Source organism: Copadichromis virginalis, linkage group LG15 (genome assembly GCF_057382275.1).
Source record: "Copadichromis virginalis isolate Kocher_CV1m ecotype Utaka linkage group LG15, C_Virginalis_male_GT1.1, whole genome shotgun sequence".
In the NCBI taxonomy this organism is placed as follows: Eukaryota; Metazoa; Chordata; class Actinopteri; order Cichliformes; family Cichlidae; genus Copadichromis; species Copadichromis virginalis.
In genome coordinates this window covers 19,362,979-19,371,086 of record NC_140632.1, presented here as the reverse complement: position 1 = coordinate 19,371,086, position 8,108 = coordinate 19,362,979, and positions in this window count along the sequence as shown.

The following is an 8,108-nucleotide window of genomic DNA, read 5'->3' as shown; positions in this document are numbered from 1 at the left end:
CTTCATCCTTTGCTAACATGATGGTTGTTTAGAGCAGCTATAGAATCATCCATCCTTGTATCCATTTTCTTATGCTATTCCAATTCAGGGTTACACTTAGACTGAAGCTTACTCCAGCTGTCACAGTGTGAGAGGCAGGGTAAACCCTGAATCTATCACAGGACTAAAGTCTACCACAGGGATCAATCAGATTAATTGAACTAAAATGTCCAGTTGATCAATAACATGGTGACTGGGTACAGAGCAATAAAGATGGTGCCCTGGGGTTGCCTATATCAGTAGTGCCATGACTTTTGAATCAAAAGCTTTTAATTTGAAGGGATTTCTAAGGTCTTTAGCAGAAGAAGTGAAGGTACACTGTTAAAACGATTAAGGGAACACTTGATTATCACAGTATAACACAAACACAGTTAAACATCAGGGACATAAATTTGTCCAGTTAGGAACCCTATGCTTTGGTGCAAATGATTCAGGATGCACACGTAGTCCAGCTTCTCCATGTCGCAGTCCTCAGCACAGATCCCACTAAAAGACAGCAGGACCTCACAGAGTCTGTTGCTGACAGTTTGGTCAGAAACACATGAATAGCTGGCTGGAGGGCATTTTGTGGCACTCTGGCAGTGCTTCTCCTGTTCCTCATCACACAAAGGAGCAGATATCAACCCTGCTGCCAGGTCAATGCCTTTCTACGGCCCTGTCCAGCTCTCCTTGTGAACTGATTCATCTTCTGGTATCTCCTCCACACTCGTGAGAAAGCAAACCTTGACTGAAAAGATGTGCCATCCTGTAAGAGCTGAACTACCTGTGTAACCTAAATGGGCTGCAGATACCATTTCATGCTAGTAGTGAAGCTAAATAGAGAAAAATCAGTTAAGATAAGTAGAGAGCAACAGGGGTTATCTTGTTCTTGCCTCATTAGTAAACCTGGAGAGCATAAGCGCAATAATTTGTGCTTCCTAACTGAACAGACCGACATCCCTAAAGCTTAACTGACTTATTGTTACGCTGTGACGATCAGGCGTTCTCTTAATTTTTACGAGCAGTGTATATATTTTGTGTGGTTTCGTGTCCAAGAACAAGAAAGTTAGAAAAGCCATGTTATATTTTGTTTCACACACATATACACGTGAGATATATATACACGAGAAGCTCGAGAAATACCAAGGGCTCAGAGAAGAGCTCGAGAAGATGTGGAGGGTGAAGGTGACGGTGGTCCCAGTGGTAATCAGAGCACTAGGTGCGGTGACTCCCAAGCTAGGCGAGTGGCTCCAGCAGATCCCGGGAACAACAGCGGAGATCTCTGTCCAGAACAGCGCAGACCCTCAAGCTCCCGGGCCTCTGGTAGAGGACCCGAGCTTGAAGGATTGACTGCCCACAGGGGCGAGTGGGGAATTTTTTTTTTTTTTTTTGAAAATTAAATAATTTTTTTTTACATTTAAAAAAAATTAATCTGTACTTCAAGGACTAACAGTAAGCCTCTCTGGCAATCCCCAGGAGATCTGGCAGTGCTGAAGCAATTACATTACACTGCATTAGATAGCCAGTCGTAACAGAGTATAATAGGTGGAAGCAGAAAGAGCTGCTTCATAAAATCTACCTCTTGGTGTCAGGCTTGGCTCTCTCTGAGACTTCACTTCATGGCACTTAGTTGATGCATGGACACTACCACGCTATCGCGCGCACACACTATCACAGCAGCATTTTTCATCATGTTTTGTGGCTCTGCTGCTGAGTAAGAGACTGCTGCCAGCAAATCCACCACTTTCCATCCATATTGCCCTTTCTTTCATACTCAGTCTCTGACAAATTATAGGTTCATCTAAAGTTGCCATACCAAATTGCTTATACACACACAACTCCAGTCCATCCATTCAAGCAACCGTCCATCCATCCATCCTCCCATCCTCCCACCCAGCCATTCCTTCCTCCTATTTTCTTTTTCTCTTTCTCTCCCTCCCGTCTCCCTGGTGGTGGTGTATTACAGTGACAGCCATAGCCATATCAGCACTTTATCTGGTATATTATGACAAGCTGTTATTGAAAAAGGGGCACATACACACACACATGCAGAAGGGCAGAACCCAAATAAACTGCTTTCTGATCTGTGGCAGCTACTGAGGGTAAAAAAAGGACGTTTCTGCTGTTTTATAACCATAAGTACAATGTTTTTATTACTTTTATTTTCCCTAAAACTGACCTGTTATTCCTTTACCTTCTCTTTGTGTGTCTCTGTGCATGTACAGGGGTGATTGAGTGCACACGGGCCTGGCGTTGTGCCCAGAGGGGTGTGTGGAGGTCTATATGTACAGAATTGATTGAAAGAAAAAGGTACCCTGGTGTATAATGTTTCAGCAGTTAACCTTAGGTAATAGTAGCCTGATGGATTCAGCTCATTTCTTCTAGCAGATCCTCTTCATCAGCCCTGCACTGGAGGCTTGAAAATTTACATGCAGTAAGGGGGACCAGCGCTCAATGTCAATTCTGGGGACTACCAGAAATCCCAGAAGAGGGTCCTGAAGATCGCAATTAGTACACATTTAAAGGTTTTCCCCAGTCACACCCTATATAGAAAAATGCCGCAAGCTGAAGTACATTATTTCAGGATTCTCATCATGAAAAACATTTCTGCTCTCAGTATTTTCCCTTCAAACCACGAATCCCATTTTTATTGACACAAAGACAAGAAAAAGTGCTTTCAGAGGCCACTTACAGGTGAAAACTGTTCATTCCTCAGGAACTAGAATCAAATAGCATCCATAAGTCACAAAAACTCTACAGCGAGCTGCAGCAGTTTGAGGGAAATTGCACCTATTGGAGCTTTAGGAAGTCCGGCAGGTGCACATTTTAAAGAAAAAGTCACTCAAACCACTGAGCTTCTGTTTTTCCGTTATTTTCCTCAGGTGTGCCAGTCACAGGAGGCCTCGCATTAAGTGCTTCAATGCCCAGTGTAATCACTTATTTAATGCTGAGAAATGGTAGGTCCATGGGGACAATCTGCTGCCTCAGAGTAGCATCAAACTGTTCCATAAAATCACTAATATTTCATGTGTTAGATATTTTTTTGCAAGGCCTTAAGAGTTCTGGAGATTGATCTCCTTTTAGTGTAAGGAGTGTGTTACTTTTCATCCATCAAACAAAGTACAGCTACCTAAGTACAAAATGACAGTAAGTACAATTTGATAAGGACAATACTTTTTTGGATTATTTTTTACTTTAAACATCTACTATAGCAGAAATGTTTACTATTTTATACAGCCTTTATTTGACAACCATTTTCATATGAAAGATATATGAAGTACAAAAAACAGTATAAATAAAGAGTTAGTTTTTTTTTTTAACTCTTTACAAAAGGCAGAAATTTAGTTTGGACTCCTTTAAAATTCCAAATTCAAGAAATCTTTGAAATCATGTGAAAGAGAAATTCCATATGGTTTCACCTGAATAATAGAAAGAGGGCAAATGGACATATATTTACCATACCAGCTTTATTTATAAAGCACTTTAACATAAAAACAGGGTTCACAAAGTGCTGTACATATACAAATAGCATAAGCAAAATAAAATAAGATCAAATCAAATCAAATCAAATAAATGAGTGGGGGGTGGGGGGCAGGCCATTAAGAGATTTAAACACAAATAAAAGGACTTTAAAAATGATCCTAAAATGTACAGGTAGCCAGTGGAGTGAAATTAAAATGGGGGTAATGTGCTCAGACGTTTAAAAGACGTTATGCAGCGTGTTGCACAATTTAAAAAAAAAAAGGTTTTTGTTGATGAGCCTGCTTTCCTCCCAACAACTGGCCACCACCTGATTGTACATATTGTAGTTAAATCTACCCTGAGCAACTATGATGTTATAATTCTGCTTAGATGCTCTGCTTTTACCTTTATATGCATAGTTTCACACTTAGGTATTGATAGGATATAAATACTTCAGTTTCTTTGACTTTAAAGTAAATCTTCAAATGGGAAGCAAAAGTATATTTTTTCCTAAACACACAGAAACAGGATGCCCTGCTGTGCTTTTTAGCTGCAAAACTCACTGAGGCTCAAACTCACTGCTGGTACTTTCCCTACTTTGGAACAGAAGGGTGTTTGGTGATTCCAGAGAAAAGCCACTGCCAACAGAAATTAACTTTTCACAGTTTATACTTCATGTGAACAAATTAAAAATTAGTACCAGCACTAAAATGTATCCGACAGCAACATCTGTGGTCTTGTGTGGTTAGTTGGATATTTAATATACTGAGTATTTGACTTTCTGTGTACAATGTTTAGCACTAACCACAAGGGAGACACACAGGCTATTAATCTGTTTTTTTTTTAAATCACCTATACAGTATATCTGCATTGTAATACAACAAAAAAAGGGTTTTTCAAAGCTTCATCTTCTCCAACCAGTGGGTGACACCACGGTGTAGATATTCTTTTTTCTACCGTCCTGTGCTATGAGCACAAGATTTTATCTGACACTGATGTGAGAGGTGACAGTGTCAAGACAGTTAGGCAACTTAAAGTGATACAACTGCAGTATTGCATTTTGTCTATGATGACTAATGTATTCCTCTTGTTCTATTCAATAATGCATCAAAAATAAGCTTTTATGAAATCAGTGATTAGTGATAAATAAAAACAGCTGTATTTATAACTCTATTTGCGTAATGCAGACATGCTTAGATCTAAAATGGGTAGCTATATATCAGAAATGATTCGTAATATGACTTGATATTCTGAACAAAGCATTTGCTTTCACACCAGAGAATTCACACATGCAAACACACATACACAACATGTGTTTATATGAGAACAGGAGTACAAACGCACACACATACAACCATTCCTCTCCATCTCAGTGGGATTCCACAAGCTGCCAGTTCTTGACAGCAAGATAAATAATAATCCTCTGATGGATGCTGCTGTGAAGTGAAAGCTCAAGGAAGATTTAATAAAATCCAATAGAATCTAATTGAAGTGGCATGAGAGTGTGAGTGTGTGTGTGCATGTGTGCAAGTATGTCAGCAAAAATGCATGTCTCTGCATGTGTTTGTAGTGGGACTTCCTTTGTAGATCAAGGTTTGTAATTTGAATCCAGATTTTCAAACTTGAGATTATACAAATTGATTCAACGAGCACATTACCTGACAGGTTGTCATCGTCAGGTATTCGTTATAGCTTTCTCTCCATGTTTGTAATAATCTCCATAATAATGACTTATGTCCATGGGACAAACTGATGCTATCTTCTGTTCATGCTTCTCTGTTGTTGTGCTTTGATTCTATACTGGATTGAATTGAATTTAGAATTTTAGATGACACGTGGAGAAAGTGTTAAGAGAAAGATTTTTATTGGTTTCAAATAAAAGTCTCTGATATTCTGAATCAAGAAATCAATATTTCAAGTATCCTTATGCATTTAAACCTTGTCCCAATATCCCTCTTCCTACCTCACTGCATTTTGAAGTAAAGAGCAACTTTAAAATATAGAAATTTCTCTCTTATGTTGAAAACTTTGCACATTTCTGTAAAACTAAAACATGCAAACTCACAGGAAGAAGTCATTTTCTCAGAATATGTGTGCATCAGCAAAACCACACAAAAAATGGCCAAATATTTCATTAACCTTGGTCAAACCAGGGAGCATAGTCAAAGAAAATCCCCAATAAAAGTTTAGTGTGAAATGAAAAAAACATTTGTGTTGTTTGTGCAATTTCAGTCTTCATGTTATGAAAAACTAACCATGTCCTGCTTTAGTTTTTACTCCACAGAAGTATAAATATTCTTAACTAACTTGAATGGCTAAGTGAGTACTGGCATTAAAATATTGAATTATTCCGTACATATTTCAATATATTAAAGTTTAAAAAGTAGGCTGAATGATCCCTCTCTGCTACTCCGTCTTTGGTCATTTAAAAAAAAGTTTCACATGATACAAAGTGTAAATTCAAGGTATTGAGGAAAAATGTAAAGTGGGGTATTTCAATGTAGATTATTAACTTTATATTATTTGACAGTTGGGAGTCATGTAAGGGAAATCTCCTGTGTTGATCTAAAAAAGTAAAGAACACTACTGACGTCTGTGAAGGTTCTCAGTCATCCAGGTCATCGTAGTCAAAGGAGCTTGCAAAGAAAAGCGTCTGGACTTCTTTAAGTTGCTTGAAGACGTTTCACCTCTCATCCGAGAAGCTTCTTGGAATATCATTGGAGAGACCAAACAGCCACTTCACAAGCGCATGGCACAACACAGAAGAGCCACCTCCACAGGACAAGACTCAGCAGTCCATCTGCATCTTAAGGATAAAGGACACTCTTTCGAGGATGCCAATGTTCACATTTTGGACAGAGAGGACAGATGGTTTGAAAGAGGAGTGAAAGAAGCCATCTATGTCCACTGTGAGCGACCATCTTTGAACAGAGGCGGGGGTTTACGACACCAACTCTCTGCCATCTATAATCCAGTTTTGAGATCCCTTCCCAGACGCCTTAACGCCCACTCACATCCTGGGCCATCTGACCTCAGGAATTCGCATGATAAGGTGGGGCCAGGTTTCACAATGAACACACCCGAAACTCTGGCTGATTGGGACCCACACCCAGTTTCACACCTTGGCTCAGGCGGAGGATCATCAGGGGGTCCTTTTGTCCCTCTGTGGGGGGGACACTCCCACTAGGTTTATATCTGGGACTCTCCACCATTTGACCTTAGAACTGAAGAAGCTTCTCGGATGAGAGGTGAAACGTCTTCAAGCAACTTAAAAGAAGTCCAGACGCTTTTCTTTGCAAGCTCCTTTGAACACTACTGACATTTACAATAAGCTGCCTTGTTTTAAAACTTACACCAGACATCAGATACACCTTGCTAGTGCTGGGTTGGACCCTTGTGGTATGGATTCAACAAAGTGCTCAGCTGGTGCTGCTTTGTTGGGTGCACATCCATGACGTGAATCTCTTATTCCACCACATCCCAAATGTTCTGTTCTATTCTATTCTATTGGATTGTGACCTGGTGACTGTGGAAGCCATTCGAGTGCAGTGAACTCATTGTCATGTTCAAGAAACCAGTTTAAAATGATTTGATATGGTGCATCATCCTGCTTGAAGCAGCCATCAGAAGATGGGCACTCTGTTGTCATGAAGGAGTTGGTCAGCAACAATTGTCAGGTAGGATTTTGTGTCTGTACACAATAATATACAAACTTTTAGGAAAACAAATTGATTTAATTTGAAATGAATTGTGGGTGGAGGCCGTTTGAGTACAGTGTACTCCTTGTGACAAGTAGATCGGCATTTCCTGAAACACTCAGACCAAAGTCAGCACTAAGTTCAAAGACACTTAAATCACATTTCTTTCCAAATCTGATGCTTGGTTTCCACGTCAACAGGTCATCTTGACCATTTGTGTTAATGAGCAGTTGAGCAGGTGGCCGATGAGTATATACATATATATCTCTCTAAATAAAATTATATTTTATTGTTCTTCTCTGTTCACAGTCACAGTAGTCTAACCTGGTGAACAGTAAAAACAGAAATGATATTCTAAACTGACTAGCCTAAGAACTTATTATTTTTTAAAAATATAATAACTAATAAATAATTATCTGCTCAAAACGTTTTTACAATGAGAATGCAAAATTAACGATGATACATGACAAAATAAAACAAAATAATCCATGCCTAGCGCAGTTTAATATCACGAATAGAAAAGCTGATATCGTAATTAAATCCACAATCCACAAAACAGAGAAGCTTAAACTTCCTCCCTCTCTTCCCAAATTCCGAGTGCTCTCTGGGTCTAAAATAACTTTCATAATTATGAGTGAAGTGATCATTGACTTTGCCACTATCAGCAGAGGCTGTGAGGAGGGCAGTGCAGAACAGCTTGTGAATGTAATGTCAGTTGGTTTATGATGCACACAGTGCAGGAAAGTGAAGCCAAAGCTGATTTTAGAGTTTTACAGCTGCGATGTTTTTCTTTTTTTATGTGTATATTTTTGGTCTCACAGCCTAGCTGTATAGAAATAAAAATTTAATCCTGCAAATGTTACTCTAAGGTTGATGTTTTGGTCGGACCATCAGCTACATAGAAAAGATAGATGTAGCTTCCACATGTGA